The 11,011-nt window shown below is 37.3% G+C and overlaps 1 non-coding gene across 1 annotated transcript; it reads right to left on the bottom strand.

Moving 5' to 3' along the window:
* Positions 1-914: 914 nt before the first annotated feature.
* Positions 915-1,021, bottom strand: LOC125586575. The gene has a single exon (XR_007323112.1). It is a non-coding gene; the product is annotated as a small nucleolar RNA R71 (small nucleolar RNA).
* Positions 1,022-11,011: the final 9,990 nt, after the last annotated feature.

Genomic DNA, 11,011 nt, shown 5'->3' with positions numbered 1-11,011 from the left:
TAATCCCTATGTCCATGAGTTCTTTTTTTCCTTAGTCAAGAAAGTATCATTCTGAAATTACTTTCTAGTATTAGTAGTAGTTTAAAATCCATCTAAATCATTGGTTGCACTTAGATTAAGTGAGTACTTGCATTCTCGGTGCTTTGATATCCCTCAGAACTGGTTCGACAATCATTTATACTACATCATTTGTCTTAGGAGCCTTGAAAACTCCTAACATCAAATTGGCGCCGTTGCCAAATTCTGAGTAGATTTGAACATTGAGATTTAGTCACTTATTTGAGACTAAGTCATTTTTATTTTCTTTTGTTACTGATTCTCCTTCTTCACCTCCCTTTCATCTACATGTGTATGAACTTGCGGAGCAGGGGTCCATCAAACCTAGTTCCAAGAGCAGCAGATATCAGAGCTTTAGAGAGAGAGTGTGCTAGAAAGAGAAGAGAAGAAGAGCAACATGCTCACTTGCAGAGATTGGATACTAATATGGGAGACATACCTCAAAATGATGCGAACGCCAATGGAGCTAACAACGTTCCACCACAGCGAGCAGCTCGACCCATTGGCACTTATGACCGCCCCAACATTCATGGTCATAGATTGGGAATCCGAGCACCCGCTGTGGCAGCCAACAACTTTGAGATCAAATCAGGACTCCTCAACGTGATCGAGAATAACAAGTATCATGGCTTGGCTCTAGAGGACCCATTTGATCACTTGGACAAGTTCGACAGCTACTGTGGGTTGTTAAAAACCAATGGTGTGTCCAAAGATGCCTTAAAGCTCAAGCTATTCCCTTTCTCTTTGGGGATAAGGCACGTCAGTGGGAGAAGTCTCTACCCAGTGACTCTATCACCACTTGGGATGACTGCAAGAAAGCATTCTTGGAGAAGTTCTTCTCTACTTCAAGAACTGCTAAGCTGAGAAATGATATTTCCAGCTTTTAACAGAAGAACTAAGAAGGCTTCAGTGAAGTCTGGGAGAGATTCAAGGGCTACCGAGCTCAATGCCCACACCATGGTTTCTCTAAGGAGAGGTTGCTGAGCACATTCTACCGTGGTGCTCTTCCTAAGTACAGGGCCAGACTGGATACAGCTAGCAATGGGTTTTTCTTGGGGAGAACTGAGGAAGATGCAGAGGAGCTGGTTGACAACATGGTAAAGAGTGATGCAGTCTACAGTGGAGACCACGACAGAGGCAGTCGAACATATGATAAGCAGACGAGGAAGGAGTTGAAAGCTCTACAGGATAAGATAGACATCCTCATTGCTGATAAAGCCACCCAAGAGCAGCTGCACTTTGTTGGTAACCCAAGCCAAGAGACACCACCTGTTGTCCATGAGGTTGAGGGTTTGGAAGGTCAGGAAGAGCTGTGTTTCATCAACAACAATGGTAGCTGGTATAAAAAAGAGCCCAACTTTCAGTACAACAACTACCAACAGAAATCCTATCCCAACAACCAACAGAGTGGTTATCCGCCTAGAAACAACCAGCAAGGCAGCTATCAGCCTCAGCAAAACCCCTCGTCTGGTTCCTCTGCTCCTCAAGAGAGCAGCACTGATACCTTACTGAAACAAATCTTGGAGTCTCAGACTAGAAGTAAGAAGCATGTTGGTTATGAGTTGAAGAACCTTCATTCCAAGATTGATGGGAGCTACAATGAGCTCAACAACAAATTCTCACATCTTACTTCTACAGTCAAGAATTTAGAGAATCAGTTTGCTTCCATGAACACTCACTAGAATCGGCAGCAAGGATCTCTACCTGGAAAATCTGACCAAAACCCCAAGGAGGCCAAAGCTATCACCCTTAGGAGTGGTAAGAAGTTACCTCCTACAACCCTCACAAGGGATGCTGAGAAACTAGGTGAGGAGGTGGCCATCAACTTAGATGATGAAGTGGTGATTGTTGATGAGAAAATCAATGTTGAAATCTTGGAGAAGATTGTGGAAGCCAAAGGTAAAGGAAAGGTTGGGGAAGAGAAGAAAACAGTGAAAGATGGTGAAGTTGTTGCTCCAGCAAGTGAGAATTCTTTTGTTCCTCCTCCTTATGAACCCAAACTTCCATTCCCTAGTAGATTCAAGAAGCAGCTGCTAGAGAAGTACAAAGCTCTGTTTGAGAAGCAATGAGTGAAGCTCAGGTTGCAATGCCCATCATCGATGCTTTCATGTTGATTCCTCAATACAACAGGTTCCTGAAAGATGTTGTAGCTGCAAAGAAGAAGGAGATGGAAGGCATGATGATTCTTACCCATTAGTGCAGTGCCATCATTCAGAGGCTTGATGTTCCAGAGAAGTTAGAGGATCCAGGATTCTTCACACTACCTTGTGCTCTTGGACCTATGGTATTTGAGAAATGTCTCTGCGATTTGGGAGCTAGTGTCAGATTGATGCCTTTGTCTGTTGCAAAGAAGCTTGGATTCACTCAGTACAAGAAGTGTAGACTCTCTCTGGTGTTAGCTGATCGTTCGGTGAAGTACCCTGTGGGCATCTTAGAGGACCTCCCTGTGAAGATTGGAAGGTATGAGATACCTACAGATTTTGTGGTGCTTGAGATGGGTGAGGAGCCTCAAGACCCATTGATTCTAGAAAGGCCATTCTTAGCTACAGCAGGAGCTATTGTTAATGTGAAGGAAGGCACGATTGATCTCCATTTGGGTAAAGAGAACATCCTCCACTTTGACATCAAGGGGAAAATGAGAAAACCAACTGTGTTCGGGCAAGCCTTCTACATTGAAGAGATGGGCACTCCTGCTGATGAGCACCTTGAAGAGTTACCACCTGAGGACGACGAGGAGGGAGCATCTTCCTTTACTCATTCTCCATAGAAGGTAACCCACTAATTTCCTTTGTATATACCATTTCGTTTTTGCATATTAGTTTTCTCTTTTTGGGTATCTCTATTTCCTTGACAACACAGAGACTGTGCCATTTAAGTTTGGGGGAGGTACTAAGTATTTGATCATGTTTGCTTTGATGTTGTTTCATTGAGTCATGCATTGCATACCTATTTGCATAAAAAAAAAAAATTTGAAAAACACAAAAAAAAAAAAATCATTTAGTTTGCATCATTTGCATTTCTAGGAGAGTCTAGAGCATATAGGTTGCATTTACTTGCATTGGGAGCAATGATTTGAAACGCCTTGTAAAGAACATTACTTTGCACCTGAGTAGCTTATGCACCTCTCAAAAAGACTTGTATGCTTCGAGCCTTGAAAACTCTTCCTGAAACTTGTTGATTGCTGAAACTCAACCTTTGAAGCCAACTACAACCTTGTTTGAACTGAACGAACTTAATGCTTCTTACTTATGGTCCCTTGTGTACTGAGTCATGGATATACACACTTGAGTTGTCACATCTTTTATGTCAATCTTTTTGACAAACTCGAGTGGTACACCATTCCCAAAACCCTTCCCTCCTTTTGAGCTTTCATTATTTGATGAGTAAGGCCTTTTTCGAAAAGCCTTACATGTGCATAATGTTGAGAGTATCGGGAACGACAATGCTTGGTCTTCATTCTTGCTAGATTAGGCACTCTAATGTCTAGCTATAGGTGGGGGTGAGTGTGGTGACTATGGTTTGGAAGCATGTAAAGTTCGAAGGAAAAGAATAGACTCTTTGTGTTTAAATGGATAATCTTACTGGAATTAATAGATAAACGTTTAGCTCGAGTTTATGAAAAGTCTTGGCCCCCGAAAAAAAATATATATAAAAAAAAAAAAAAAAAAAAAGGGGCTAACAAAGTTGTTTAGAGCTAAGATTTGTTTAGAAGTTGAGAAAATCCTTTATAGATTTCAAAGAAAAAGAGTTTTATGTGCAAAGTATTCTTGGGATATTTTGGTGAGAGATGAGAGTTGGGTTTGACATTGGGAAGTGATTGTGTAACTTGAATGTTTGGGAAAAGGGTAGAACAATGGAGATTGAGCATTGTATGCATGAGTTGGTCCCTTTCTTAGATATATTATGTGCAATGTCAAGGCTACTTGTTTTGAGAGTAAACCACTTTAAAAGATCATGGATTTTGAACCTCTTGACCCACTTGAATAAAAGCCTTCTCTTACTCAACCAAATGATTTGGACCAATTGACCATTTGCAAGAATTCACTTAATGTTTTATGCTTAATGAATGTGAGAGTTGGTTGATTTGCATGTGTGAATGCATGATGATGAGTGTAGGGATGAAAAGAGTTGAGATATGCCTAGAGAAGCTAGAGTATAATAAGAGAGGGTGTACTAATGCTGAATTTAGATGTTGATTTGAGTGCTTTGTGTGTTTCTTTTGGCTATGAGCTCCCACCTTCAAACCTCTCTCCCTATGAGTTCTAGAAAGTTCACTTGAGGACAAGTAAAATAATAAGTTTTGGGAAGTTGATATCTTGCATATTTACATTGTTTTATCCATTTATTCATGTGCATTTTCATCATATAGATTAGGATTTAGCCATGTCTAGGTTGCATTTTGCATACATATGTCTCTATTAGGTATTTGAGTACCACATGGAGTTCCTGGAGACATTTGGGTGCATTTGGAGCTCAAAGGAGGTGATAAGAGTGATCTTTGGACGAGCACTGCCTGGAGCGACTTCCCGGAGCGACTACCTGAAGTCGCTGTGCACCACATCCCAGACCGACTTTCCCAGAGCTACTGCACGAAGTCTCTCGCGTTTTCACGTCTGGAGACACACAGATTTGACCCTAGAGCGACCTCCCAGAGCGACGTGCCGAAGTCGCTCCCGATGTTCAGAGCGACCTGTTGGAGCGACACACCAAGGTCGCTTGCGTCCTATCGTCCGGAGACACCAAAATCGAGCATCCTGGAGCGACCTCTCAAAGTGACCTACCAAGGTCGCTCCCAGCCAGAGCGACCAGCCCGGAGGAACTATCTCAAGTCGCTCCAGCCAGAGCGATCAGCCAGAGCGACCAGCTCAAGTCGCTCACGTTTTGATGGGGCGAGACACGAAGAAACGCGTCGGGAACGACCTCCTGGAGCGGCTATGCTAGGTCGCTCTGTGTGTTTTGCTTGGACGATTTTTATGTTATTTCAGGGGCCTTTTGGTCATTTGTTTTGTTGTTTTACATTGCCTAAACCTAAGTTAAGTACTTTGGTAAGCCATTGGAGGCAGAGAATCTCTTTTCTAGAGAACAACTAGTAAAACTTCTTTTGATTCAGATTTCATTGCTTTCATCTTGTGTTCTTGTTGATTTCTTATCTATTCCTCTACATGATTAATCTGAAATCCAATATGGGTTTAAGAGGAATTATGGAGATTAGTGAGTAATCACCTTTTGAATTCATGGGTTAGGGAGATCAAGGGTGATTAGGTTAGTTCTAGGATGTTTTAGTGTAGATCATTCTTGTTCCTTGCTAGTAGAGTATTCATAATGCATCTTCTGAGTTGGCCACTCAAAAGTTGATCGATAGGTATTTCCCACCCGAAAGGTGTTCGATGAAATGCCTGAGACAACTCTCCTAGGTTTTTAGTATACTTTGCCAAAGATATGTGTTGTTAAAGGTGCTAAGATAGATAATAGACTTGTTAGTAATGATTTCTTTCACATTATTCAACCAAAGACATTTGATGTTTGAGATATGTCAGCAAATGAGCATTCATCTAGACATAGAGCTTGCTTAGAATTGTGTCTAGGCTTAAGGTCGATAGTTTGATTGATCATTTGCCATCTTTAGTTCGATACTTGATCACCCAAGGTCTAATCTCTATTCCCATGAGTTCTCTTTTCCCTTAGTCAAGAAAATATCATTCTGAAATTACTTTCTAGTATTAGTAGTAGTTTAAAACCCAACTAAATCATTGGTTGCACTTAGATTAAGTGAGTACTTGCATTCTCGGTGCTTTGATATCCCTCAGAACTGGTTAGACAATCATTTATACTACATCATTTGTCTTAGGAGCCTTGAAAACTCCTAACATCAAGCGTCTTGGTGAATGAAACAGCCAAATATTTACTCGAACGAACTTGTAGGAAACGAACTTCGCCATTCTTCAGTAGTGCATGAGTCTTCATGATCTGACCATTTCTTGGATTCTTTTTATCTCCAAAACTTTAGAACAATGATATATTTTCATCTCCCAAATTGTAACATTCTCTTTGGGTGTCTATCTTTTGTGTGTTCTTTGTTGCCTCGTTAAAACCTTGTCATGGAAAAACCCAGTTGGATAAAAGCCATGATGAGGGAAAAGAGTACAACCACACATATTTCACATTTCTTCTCCGGAAAGCAATATCTTCAGGATATGCATTCCAATCAGAGAAATCTCCTTTTGAAATTGAGAATATTGTAATACTCTTTCCATTAGAGTATTCAAGGTCTATAGATTTCTGGTCCACAGTTCTTATTTGATATAGACAATATTTTCTTGGTCTATTTGAACTTCAAACCAAACTTCTTACATACAATCGTCTAGACATTCGTCTCGTACATACGAATAACTCATTTGTAACTATGAAAGTTACTATTATGACTTTCTTTCTTGTCATATGAAATTACATCTTTTGGTTATGAAAAAGATTAGTAATTTGCTCAATAACACTTTAAATATGGTACTTCAAAACCAAACATATATGAGCATCTTAAATAAAATCCTTCAAGGATCTTTATGATAACATCTAATTTTAGATCTCCGATTTGGAATACATAAAGACAATATTGTATTGTCAAGAGCTTTTTTCCAAAATATAATTTTCTATATCTCTTCAAGAGTTTTTGATTATATTCAAATCAATGATTCTATTGATCTATAATCTCTTGATAAATATAAAGATATATTGATTAACTTCAAATATTTCATATATCCCATAAACATATTTCGATCGAATATGATTTTGATATCATCAATCCTTCAGGGATTCTATCTTTTAGGAATTCTATCTCTTAGGGACTATCAGTTTCCAGTGGGTTGTATAATTCAAGTTCTTCCTTTATTGTCAGACTAATAAGGAACATAAAATTAGTTCCACCTACCACATAAGACTATGTCTCTTCACAATCAATTTCATATTGATCTTTCTTTGGTGCAACGACTCATTTCTATCCCACTTGTTTTACACCTTCTAGTGTATGGACTACTTGGACTACTGGTCCAAAAGCCTCACTCTTTCACAAGAGTTTTTATCTTTGTCTATTGCTTCTTTTTGATTTGGCCAATCATCTCTTTGTATACACTTTTCAATAGACTTTCTTTCATGATCCTCTTTCTCATTTATCATATCAACTGCTATTTTGCATGCATAAATATCATCGACGCCGATTTGTCTATTCGTTCCATTTTATTCTATACATGACATAACTTATTGAGATCTCTTCATTGTCTCAGGTACCTGAATTTTTTTCAGTCATGTTTAATGTCTCTTCTGGAGATCATTCAAAAACTTTATTTCCTCGTGACCATTATTAATTTATGCTCCTTTTCATTTGTGAGGATTCTTATCTTTGGAACCACATGTCTACCACGCTTCAGCCGTGACTTGCGGTTTGATATTGTTCTTATAGAACATCTATTATTATTGGAGCATTTACAGTTGGTATATGTGACTCGATCACTATATTTATTTGGGGTCAGCAAATATGTATGGCAACTCTTTACTAAGCACTATAATTGAATTATCTTTTGAACTTGTATTTTACATTTTCTTTAGTCTGAGGATCAACGATAACTCATATCAACTTATTTTCTTTTTCAGCTGTTTATTTTCTCCCCTTTATGTTGGAAATGCTAATTCACTTTTAGCATTCAAATCGAGCTTTACTTATATCCTTCAGGGATGGCTATGGATTCTTAAGTATCAATGAAGATTCATATCCAACATATAATTCCAACCTCATTTGAGAATCCATCTTAATTAAAGCTCTATGGTAGAGCAAATGGAATGTATATCGCACATCCAACATTCTTTGATGGAAAATGGTTGATTTCTAACCCAATACCAATGACGGGGAGAACCAATGATTACTTGTTGGCTTGATGCGAATTAGTGTTGCTCAAAATGTTTAACACTTATCCAATGATTTTCTATAGTCGTGAGAGACTTTAAGAAGTGGATTCAACGGTATTATAAAGATGCATAGTGGGTGATCAGTCCACTAACATCTCCTTTATTCATGCCAATTACTTTATTTGGCTGGTGAAAACCGTATTACCATTTTATCTTATGAGCAAGCAACATATGTGAAATCATTCGCAAGAATCTTCTAGTTCTTCAATGAATATTCACTAAATATTTATGTATCTTTTCACATCATTACTGAACCAAAATGGTCTAACTGGTTCATGCCAAATATTTTGTAAACTTCTGGTTTACTATATATTTATTTCCACTACAATAATCTTTGTGTAGTACAATATATAAAAGGCAATAGATACTTTCTCTAAAATACTTATACTGCCCTAAGCATTTCTTTTGCTTATTGTCTCAACATAAGTGTCTCAAAATTCTAGAGATTACTTTGAGAATGATTCATCAGTCTTAGTTTTAGTGCAAACATAATCTTCTAGATGTTTCACTTATCATAAAATGTAAGATTCTTTAACTCTTCCCCTCGAGATGATTTTACTATAGGTTTATCAATCTCGAATGAATCTCATTTTTGAATCAATAACATACCCTACATGGGTCATGTATTTTTTCTCAAATCCTTTTAACTTTTGAGACTTATAAGAATATGATGCATAAGGATTTTAAATTGCATTCTTATGTGCATTAATATTATGTACTCTTCTGGATCATCATATATATCCTCTTCTTGAACATTCTATAAGGTTTTACTATCATGTATTGTACTCACAATAATCTTCTTTCCTCTTTGGATAATTGAATCATATTTTTTATTTTCTCAACTTCAAGTGAGAGAATGAGTTTTAAATATAAACTCTTGGGTCTTTCTTTATTATCATCTTTATTTCTCAACTTCAAGTGAGAGTATGAGTTCTAAAAAGAAACTCTTTGGATCTTGACCTTATTTATATTCATATTCACGTCTAAAACCACTTTTAGGTTCGTTTTCTTGAACAATACTATTTGTGGTATAAATGTCCTATTCTCTTCAGGAGAATGGGTCATAATCAACTAGACGTGATTTATCATCTTACATCAATAGCTCAGGGAGATAAGATATAAGTATAAACTTCTTTAATCTATTTTCTCAATCATGTGTCTGCTGGACAACATTACTTGTATAAGATATTGTATTTTTCAATACATATGCATCTTTAAAAATTTCTTCAAGAAAATTTACTTTTAAACTTAACATCCAACATAGTTGGATTTATTTACGGACTTCATGTCTTGTGATTATTAAGATGTAAAATACATAATGAGCTTTAGGTAATCACTTCAGGTGATTATATCTTCTTTGAATTTTCTCCAAAACTCATAGATCTTTTAAGATCAAGCCTTAAGCTTAAAACCCACGTATATAAATGGTATAAAATTATTTCAATTTCGATAGAGATATGAATTTTTTTTTTTTTTACTAATATGCTATTTAACAAGGTTCTTAACCACACAATCAATTTAATGAATACAGTTTATATCATTTGTAATAACTTTTACACAAATGACTTTATTTAATCCTGCTTTATTTAACCTTGTAAATCTATACTATACTAAAAGGGACTGATAAAGGTTTTTTAAGCTGTCCACATTGGATTGAAAAATTAACAAATCAGAGAAGTTTAATTTGCCACATCATTGCTGGTTTGTCGACTGAAGATAAGAAACTGGGCCTTTGGTATTATTTGGTTACATGTCCTTCTTCTTAGTCCAATAATGAGCCATCTTTAAAACCTAATAGTTCTCCAGTCGTCGTCGTCTTCCATCTCTTCTTATCTCAGCACCTTCATCTTTACAGCTTCCCCTTCTCCGCTTGAACGTATACGTTCATTAGCATTTAGCTCAATCATTAATTGCAGATATCCTAAGGACATGAATCGATTTCCATTCCACCAGCACCACATTATATAAGTCCCTCATCTCTTTCTTCCTTCCTCTCATCACCACAGTAACAGAAATCAATTTATCAAATCCACAAAAGGGAACAGAGACAGCGAAATTTACCGGCAACCCCCATATGTCTCTCTACAGTGACGAGTACCCTGATTTTGAGAAGGCAAGGTGGTACTTAACAAGCATGAGGAAGAAAAAGCCACATATTACCGCTCTTAACTACAACTCTGCTATGTTGAGTCAACTTGATTTCGCTGTTTATAGAGATTTAACTTTCATAAAACAGAGTCTTCCATGATGTTGTCCTCGGTCTGTGTGAGGCCAAACTGGTTCCGTCATCACTGCCTTTTTGAATCACTAGGCGACGTTCTACTTGAACTCTTTAAGTAACACACAACTCTGAATCTGATGACTAATTGACGCTACTTTTTTGTGCTCACTTTCATATAGACATGGCTTTTCTCAGATGTCATGGAGTTTATTAAAGTAAGCTGAGGCTGCTTCGTTGCCTTACAGGAAACTTGGAGGCATAGGGTAGATGCTTACTGGGATCTCTTGAGTCCTGCAATTCAATCAGACACCGTGAGGAACATAATGGACATGAAATCAAACATGGGTTCCTTTGCTACTGCTCTGAATGACAAAGATGTTTGGGTTATGAATGTCGTTCCTGAAGACGGGCCTAACACACTTAAACTGATATACGACAGAGGCCTGATGGGTGCTGTTCATAGCTGGTCAGTTTCTTCCTTAACCTCTTCACTTTGTCATAATCTATTGATATCTATGTTCTTTAATGATATAACATATGATTAATATGGCAGGTGTGAAGCCTTCTCAACGTACCCAAGGACTTACGATCTATTCCTGTGTTTCTTTGTCACCTTTTTTTTTCATTTATATAAGCAAACTAATTTCTTATTTTGTATTATTTTAAATAAATTTATTAGGTTATGTTTTGAAGTTTTTGTGATTTATTGATCTTGATGGATGATGGTGTAATTTTTAATAAATTCTATTTTTCGGATAATTATATTATATTTTAGTTGAG

The sequence above is a fragment of the Brassica napus genome, chromosome C4 (genome assembly GCF_020379485.1).
Source record: "Brassica napus cultivar Da-Ae chromosome C4, Da-Ae, whole genome shotgun sequence".
Lineage (NCBI taxonomy): Eukaryota > Viridiplantae > Streptophyta > Magnoliopsida > Brassicales > Brassicaceae > Brassica > Brassica napus.
The sequence above is the reverse complement of the archived record's forward strand: the minus strand, read 5'-3'. Positions and strand labels throughout refer to the sequence as shown.